The sequence below is a fragment of the Ischnura elegans genome (assembly GCF_921293095.1).
Source record: "Ischnura elegans chromosome 13 unlocalized genomic scaffold, ioIscEleg1.1 SUPER_13_unloc_1, whole genome shotgun sequence".
NCBI classification, from domain to species: Eukaryota; Metazoa; Arthropoda; class Insecta; order Odonata; family Coenagrionidae; genus Ischnura; species Ischnura elegans.
Window position 1 is genome coordinate 10,072,299 of NW_025791657.1, and position 9,710 is coordinate 10,082,008.

A 9,710-nucleotide genomic window follows, 5' to 3' on the forward strand; every position below is an offset into this window, starting at 1 on the left:
TTGGTCCCACTATCCTCCCGCACGAATTTCCACGATATTTCCTTCATTTACAATGCCTTAAAAGGCAAGTTCCGATCCTCAGATATGCTGCCTTTCTTTTCACTCCACATTCCCACCCGCGCATTCCGTAATTACCACCTACTACACCAACCTAAATTCCGTCTTTCTCTCTCTCTCAGAGATCACTATTTTACGGACTCCCTACCCCCTTCAATTCCATTTCGAGTACTCACCCTTCCCTGGATCTTTCAATGCCCGTAAGATTATTCAAGAGACAGTTTCGAAAAGTCATCTACTGAATCCCTTTTTTTTTCTTTTTTATATCCTTTTGACAGTTTTTTTTATAGTTTATATTTGTTGAAGCTGCAGATTTTATGTTTTGTATTCAATGTAACGGCCATTTTGGCTGTTTGAATAATTAAATAAATGAATGCTCATAATTTTTTACACTTACAAGGGGAGTATCACAAAATCGGATCTCAGATTTTAATCAAACTTTAGTGCTGGGGTCCAGCAGGAGCTGTCTAAATATCACCCCCAAATTGGTTTATATAACCAATAGTTAAACAATAAACGCAGTTTAACATTTAAAGGCATTATATATTCCCTTCGAAACACGCTCCTAATGAGAGCGAAATGCAATTCAGTGGTTACGCTGCACGACTCTTGACCGGAGGTCTAAGGGTCTATTCTCGCAGTCTACAATTTTTTTTCATATTTTCTTTTCACAGTAGCTATTCATCATTATTTTCATGATATTCCCCGAATATTTTCTTTTCCTGCTTGGAAATCTTTTCATACAGTGCGGCAGCATCTGCTGTTTTTCAATTTTTTTCACACATGTTTATTTTCAATCATGATATTTCCGTGTCGCAAAAGGAAGCGTTTTTTGCAACACACTTGTTCGGATATTCTACATTTCAATTATTTTACTGCAACCTTAATTTAAATACTTGAGGAAGCGTGAATGCATTCCACTACTAGCTGATGCACGATTCCTACATTAGTGAAAATCTTCCCACACTGGAAGGAAAACACCTTAAACTTGCGCACGATTTAAATGGCGGTAAGTACATAACCTTTTTGTGGCCTATCCACTGCGATTGAGTATGGATGCAAATGCAAAAAGACTTGGAAAAGGTTTTCAATTAATATACTCGTCCACACTCCCCCATGCGCTATTGAAATTGAGAAATGCCCCCAGAATTTCAACAGAGTTGGCGGCGTTAAACTCAGCCAGACCTGGAAAAGAATCTTCCGGAAGAGAAAACGGTGACTATGTAGCCAGCAAGGTTATTCACAAGATACGAGAAAGAGTCCGCTTACCACTCAAGGACAGGGCTGAGAGTTCTGCTGACGTCAGCGTTGCCCAGTTCCCCCACTACTCCAGTGGATGGAGGAGGGTGGACGACTATATTAATTGACAACCTTTTCCGAATTATTATTCATTGCCTGATGATGTGCCCTGTAATGGATGCGAACGCTTGCAGGACAAAGTGCAACATGCAGCTGCTCCCGAAAGCCGTTAGCGATGATAGTAACAGTAAACCCAGTGATCGTCTTCATCTCTAAGGGAAATCAGGGTGTGCCCCTCGAAAAAGTTCTTTTCACCTTATATTTGTCAATATAACCCATCAACCCCACTAAACACTACAGATATGGCCCTAAAAATTGTCATGGTAAGTGAGAGATTCATTTCAGGCGTTATAATTTAAATTGTGTTCACCATAGGGTGACTTTTCTGGGGCTATTTCGCAGCCACGCACATCAATTAAGTTGAAATTGTACAGTAGTAGAAAATCCAAGTTAAAATTAACTTTGAGCTAATTACTTAATGTAAATTTAGATAACTATATTCTTCATGGCTTTCTCACGTAAAACTGGGCAAGTTCCTTAACTTAGGTTCAGAAGAAAGATTACTTAACCCTTTCACTGCTGTGGACGTACCTAGTACGTCCGCGCGGTAGACTGCTGTGGACGTACTTTTTCTTCCTCCCTGCCATGCGATCAGCACTTTTGCCGAAGGACTCCGAAAGGTTGCTAATCCGGGACTCTATCCTCGACGAACTCACCCACGCAGGACCATCTCCTCGACCCTACCAGCGGGGGCCTACCTCCCGAAAAGTGACCGCTCTGACTGCAAGTTGAAAATCAATCAATCAATCCGATCATCAAAAAATGATTGTTTTCATCGCACTCCTTCCAATCTAGCAATGAAGTACGTCTTTGAACCGTGTTTCTGTGATGAAAAATAACGATTTTGTTAACTTTGCTAAAATGGCCATTTTCCGGTTGTCCGCAGCCACGTTTTTAGCAAAGTTAACTAAATTGTTATTTTTCATCGCAGAAACACGGTTCAAAGACGTACTTCATTGCTTGATTGGTAGGAGTGCGATGAAAACAATCAATTTCTGATGATCGGATTGATTGATTGATTTTCAAATTGCAGTCAGCGGTCACTTTTTGGGAGGGAGGCCCCCCGTTGGTGGGGTCGAGGAGACGGTCCTGCGTGGGTGAGCTCGTAGAGGTAAAGGTTGTGGATTAGCGACCCTTCGGAGGGTGTACCACACCCATCCCGGAAGTACCTGCTCCATGGGCCCACGAAACGCATTTTAACCTTTTCGCCGCATGTGAGGAGAAGGTTTTCGAAGATTGAACAGCAGTGAAAGGGTTAATAAAATAGAGAACATACTTGACACCTAGCCGTGTTACAGTTACGAGTATTTTCTTGTAAGTAGAATTGAGAAAGTTCACTTAAGGATGTGCGACATTTAATTCGTAACATTAGTGTTGTAATAAAACTAAGATTAAAATATTAGCACATGGATAAGGGTGATTAGCCATTTTGACATATATCATATAACTTAACCCTTTCGCTGCTGTTCAATCACCGAAAACCTACTCCTCACATGCGGCGAAAATGTTAAAACGCGTTTCCTGGGCCCATGGAGCAGGTACTTCCAGGATGGGTGTGGTACACCCTCCGAAGGGTCGCTAATCCGCGGCCCTATCCTTGACGAGCTCACCCACGCAGGACCGTCTCTTCGACCCTACCAGCGGATGTGCATGTATCCCAGTGCATGGTCCAAATTCTCGGAAATGCCCCTTGGACCCACGCACCCTAGGGAGGGAAAAGTAGCGTCACGCCTCCTTTCCCGCCACCCAGAGTATCTTCCGACCACCACAAACCGAATATGCAACAAGTGAACTTATGTGTGGAGTCTCGCAAAATTCATACATCTAATCTGAGAACCAAAAATTCTAATAATAATAATATTAACTAATGAAACAAATTTAGTAATATTGTAAATACTACGTATTCACCTAGATTAAATCGGCGTTAGTGGTTGCAATTGATAGCTGCCTCTTCCAATCCAGTTCCTGGGGTCCTTTCTCAGCTCACAACTGCATTCACCACGAGTTCACGAAAGAGTGACGGAGTTGATTTTCAGAGTAGGTGGTGTCAGTTGAAGCCGCTAAAACAACTCCTTGGGTAAGCTTCCGCGAACGTTATTATTTCGTTACTATTTCTTTTTGCAACGCACTCGATATCTTCCTAGCTACCTTTTTTCCCACAAAAGTCACTTCCTTCGCCTGCCTTACTTTCATTATTTGAACTGGTTTCACTAACATGGACTACAGTTTCACTCAATTCTTCATGACTGATTTATTCTGTGTCACTTGTAATTTCCAATTCTCATTACACGTCACTCTCAGTAAAGAAGATAAGCAGATAGGAAAACATTTCAAAGATATAAACCCTGTAACGCAAAATCCACCGCATAGTAGCTCTAGATGTCAACATGAGGATCAAAATTTCACAGGAGCTTTGCAGACAGCATGCCATGCTTCGTAAATGCTCACCATATGATAGGTAATTTTGGGATTGTATCCTGATTGTATAAATAGCATTATATTGTATACAGATTGCATCTTGAATGGCGAGAGTTCAAATAACGCAGCAGCTGAGGGTGAGGGTGAAGGTATTGAGTAAATTAGCCGGTGTGTCATAAATTTAAAAACTCTAATATCACGGTAAGAAATTGGGCTAGATCTTGTTGCACTCATATTTTCGCATCAATGGCATTCCAAGTTGACATGAAGAATGAAATTCCAGGTTGACATGAAAGACATGAAGAAGGTTCATACTTCGAATTCTTGCGAGTCTGATTAGATAGGTAACCAAAGTTTTTCCGGGGTATGCAAAAATTCATTTTGTAAAAGATGCTTCATGAATGGCGGGATAGAGCTCTTTGCGCCCTTTTCTGCTCATGAATGAATAAAATAAATAATGTGAAAAGGTTTTTGTGAAAGTATTACAGAGGGAATGACTTCAATATTCAAAATTTCAGAAGGGTATTCAGAAGCTTTTTTTCGATATAATGTATCAGTTTATAATTCAGCCAAGCAGAGCCTATAAGAGTAAGCAAAGTGAATAGAAACAGAGATTAATTATTTATACATGCAGTTCAAAATTTTTAAAGAAAATTAATCAATATGTAAAATAAATTCATTGAAAACTATTTTTACGAATTCAGATTTCTTAGAATAGAATAATAATTGAAACTATGTAAAGTAGAAATTTGTGATGAAAAAGTGATTACATCCTATAGTTAAAATAGATAAATGCAATATGAAGCCTATTGTTGAATTAAAATAAACGTTAATACTTAATTTAAGCTAATTTAGTTATAAATTATAATGCCAAACAAAACTATTTATCCCATTACACGATTCCATTCGGTTGAAAAATATGTCACAGGTTGGACCAAGGGAGGGTTACTTTGTGTCCACCGCGTATTTTCGCTCTCATAACGTTGTATGAACAAAATTTTCCATATACATCAAGATTTATTTATCTTTTTAAACCTATATTTGACAATATCACGAAGTTATAAATCTGTGTTGGGTGAATGAGTTCTTAAAATAATGAAAAAATAAAAAGGTGGACATTTTTTGGCCCTCCCTTGGTCCTCTAAGGGTTAACCCTTAAAGGACCAACCTTTTTCCGGTTACACCGTGGACCAAGGGAGGGTCAAAAAATGTCCACTGATATTTTTAGGTTTTAACTAATCATGAAACAATATATCTTCAACAATTGTTTTTATATTGTTAAAACATTTTAAAAGTTGTTTATCCAGCTGAAAGTCATAAAATCGCAATAAAAATATTGAAATTTTCAAATCTTTATAAACCGATCAAAAACGAAATTATGATAAAACTTCTTCACAGAGGTTCCGGGTTTCATGCTCTTATTTGAAAATTAAGTTTCTAAATCACCGATAACTGTGCATCTAAAATAACAATAAGGCATAGTATTTCAAATTGAAGTAAATTTTCAGCAACCGTACTCCAGGACAACAATTTTATAATTATTTAAAATAAACCTAAAATTTTCCACTCCGTTTTCAGTTACCTAATTTAAAAGTACATGATAAATCATAATACGTCTCCTAATTAAAGAAATTATGTTCTATATTTTTCGTAGTATTTATTTATCAATAATCATAACATTCCGACAAAGCTATAAAATTATTAACATTAGCAATCACTAATGAATAATCAACTCGAATCTTCTGATAAGGCAGCATTATTGCCAGTATTGTATACGTTAGTTTTTATGCCATGTTTACCGCAAATATAACTGTTACATATAGTACATATAATCATAGTTTTTTTATAATTTGTTTGGTTTTTCTCTTTTTGATGTGAGTGCGTTGCTGCACGCTTAGAAACTTTCTGTGCCAATTACTTTGACAGCAACATATGACGGCTGTATTTTTCTATCCGCGACCCCTTCCATCATCAACAAAATGTGGTTCTGTAAACCTATTGTCTTTTCCAACTAATACTGTATTGTGGCTGTACAAGTTCAAGGCCCAACAAATGTGCCTAAATGATGTCTCCTTTAATTTTTTTATATTTTACTGAGGAAAATGAGTATAAAAAGAGAGAATCCATTTAGGGCAGCAATGTCGATTAGTGCAAAGAAGACAGATTGGCCAACTTCTTGTTGATCTTTTTGTGGAATACTTGCATAGCATCTGATCAATAACATCAACTCCTCCTTTGGTGTTGTAGCAGAGCAAATTTACGTCACATTTATTTTTGAAACAATTACTGACATTTATATCGGATATGAATAAATTTCTATCTGCTGTGTGGATAGAGAAACGATATTTTTCTTAGGCTTCTCTTTGGTGATGAATGATAAGAGTCACCGGTGGACTCCCAGATCTCGGGTCTGTAAATTCAAACTAACTTGAAAAAATCTTCTGACTAGCTGTTCCCTTCGAAAATTCCGAAATACTTTTTCTGTTACTCTGCATAGTTCCAACCATAGTCAATCCATAAAGTTCTTCTGCTGGCTCCACATAATTATAGTATCTACCCATTGACACATTTCCCCCGGAATTCTTGATTGGGACCACCAGGCGTTCACTATTTCGTTTGAACCTCTGCTTGTTGATGGTTCATTATTTTCTCAGGCAACAATTTCCATGTTGAGCCCATACCTCTCATAACAGTCGGTGAACATTCTTATAAGTATCCCATACTACCCTGGTTATTTTTTCATGAATGCTATAAATCTACACCTCCTAAACAATGATAAAATTTCATCAACTAACATATCGGGTTCACAAATGTAATATTTGGGTGATATCGCATTGACCATTTGGAATGACGAAAAATAAGCGCAACTTTGTCTTTTCATCTTTGTCTTTCCCCGAGTAGACTTTTCATCAAATAAGGCAATAGTTCCTGATATCAGTTTCAACTCTTCGCAGCAATATAGGAGGACCTTCCAAATCTATGTAACCACCAATCATGCAATTCTAACTTGCTATCACCGTTTGCACCGAACAATATCAAAACTCCTACGAAGGATTTTAGTTCTACCGTATCATTTTTAGACTTTGAGCTCGTTCTGCTTCTTCATTTGTATGCCGTAAAATTATGCCAAGAATTTCAGGGTTAAAATTTTTTCAAATGACTTGCGCATATCGTTTTCCTTACCAGCAGGTGGTAAACATTGCTTTTTCCGCAATATATTTTGAATGGTTCGCCTAGTCACATGAGGAGGATCACTCAGGTTCACCTTGCCATTTTTGCAACGCACTCGATATCTTCCTAGCTGCCTTTTTTCCCACAAAAGTCACTTCCTTCGCCTGCCTTACTTTCATTATTTGAACTGGTTTCACTAACATGGACTACAGTTTCACTCAATTCTTCATGACTGATTTATTCTGTGTCACTTGTAATTTCCAATTCTCATTACACGTCACTCTCAGTAAAGAAGATAAGCAGATAGGACAACATGTATACATCAATGTATTTCACATTTTTTCATTGACTTCAATTTTATCATTGCAGATTTAATTACAACAATTAATGGCTAATTATGAAATACTCAAGCATTTCGGGTGCAATGGAACATAAAATTTCGTACATTTATACATGGTTTGGCTTTTACAGTTTCGGCAACTACTGAATTTTTTAAAACTCTATGGCCAAATTCGTCCTTTCATGCTTCTCGAATCCGCGATGAATATTAAGGCCTAACTTTTTCTATGTTTATGGAGGCGAATTGTATAGGGGTACGTCATCTACTGACTGATTCACTTCACTTTTTAGATGCGTCCCTGCTAGATACGATTTGAATTCTAACAGTGAATTTACTTCCGTTGCATAACCTGTACAAACTCCTGGCGTTAGTGCAAACGCTGTCCAGTAACTTGATAAGCTAGGACCTTTTTTCCCCTGAATTCTATTGCGGTAATTTGCATTTGCATTATCAAGTAGGTCCACACCTCCCATGTATTTACTATACTCCCCAATAACACGAATAGTATTTTCTTTTATTAACATAGAATAGAACGTGAAATATTATTTTCTTTTTTCTTCTGAAACTTTTCCCTGTGCCAAATGGAAGCGAAAAACTTGTATTGCTGTCTACAGGGACAACCTATTTATCATTCCATCGAACAATACGAAGACCTTCGGCTTTATCAAATGTTTGTTTTCATGTTCCTCTCGGTTTCACGTCGGTGGTTTAATTATACTCTATCAGGCACTCCTCAGTTATACGTATTTACTCGTATTTTCACGCATGGCTCCAGTGACAAATAATCCTTTTTATTTCAAAACAATAAATAGTCTTCAAGATGAAAAGAAGTTATCGAAAAACATACGATGATTCGAGGGATCAGGGATAACCTTGAGAAATTCCAGAATAACACTTACTTCCAAGCCTAAATTTCGATGGAAGTAATTTTCTATCGCCTGGTTGAATCCTAAAACCGTCTGAATAATACAAGCACCAAAGTTAAAAGCAAAATCTAAAAGGCTCGTTTTAAAAGAACATTTATGCACTGTAGTGACCAAAGTAAGGTACCATTTGCTCATTAGTTCAAAATGTATGCGCAAATATTCCGAATTGTAATAATTTTTAATTCAAGTCGTCACATTGAGGTCATAATTTACAAATATGTTATTTTTGTTCAGACAGGAATTGTCTGAAAAGTGTAATTATTTTTGATTAATCTAAATGTTTTGTTTCAATCATTTCCGAACCGAATCTACGCCTTATCGTCTTCATTCACCCAATATTCTGTTGTGGAAGTCGGTGATATCGCTGAATCGTGAAGTAAGGAAGGATTAATTCGGATTGAAAGCACAAAGTTTTGTGTTCCTTACACCCGAAATGCTTTCATTTTCCGTAAAAATATTCACTTTGACTCATTTCTTTCAAGCCGTAATGCATCTCCATTTTACATTGGATTTAGGTAACATAATGCAGCATATCATTGGAAATATAATATCTAAGAATCTTAATTATCAAACATGACGATATCTGTCAAATACGAGGCATAAAAATGCGTAGGACTATATCTGACACTAAAAACGGCATATTCCTACGAGACCGAAATATATGGTAATGTGGGTTGCATAACTGCCTATAGATATCGGATTTGGCCAACGTTGCGAAAACGCAACATTATTTTCCAGATCTGATTTTCGCTTAATGTTGACTCCCTGACGAAATATAAGCTTTAATATCTGTTAATTGAAATTTCTACGTCCACGTGGACGAATAAAAAAGTTAACAAGGGAATAGTTACTCTTAGGAAAAATTATTTATGTTGCTTAACAGGAGACTCGATAATTGACTCATTTTGAGTATTTTAATGAATATCGAAATACTTATTAAATGTTATTATAATCACACTAAAAATCAGTTTAAACTTATTTTTATCGAAAAAAGCGAATTCTACATTAATAAAATTCAATTGAAACACTTTTTTGCATTTCTCAATAATGTTGCGTTTTCGCAACGTTGGCCGTAAATGGGTTAAAAGGAATGAAAAGCTACCACTGGAGTGATATCTCTAAGCAACATTGAGGTGATAACGTGATTGAAGCACATGTTACATTCTATGAGTTAGTACTTACGATGATATTAGGGAGTCCATCCATGCCTCAGGAGTCCCCGCCGGAGCAGTGGCATAAAGCTTATGGAGTGCATCCCAAAGCACCCACTCCGGCGGAGAGTCCCCTAACCTCATCCCCCGTTTCAACCCTAGGTACCTCCGCCTCAGGTTATTAACCTTATCTTTAATCTGGCTGGCAGACCTTGGGTATCCTAGGGTTGACAGCCGCTCCGCCAGCTCCACCCACACTCCCGCGTGGCTCCTCTGATTGCTCTGTAA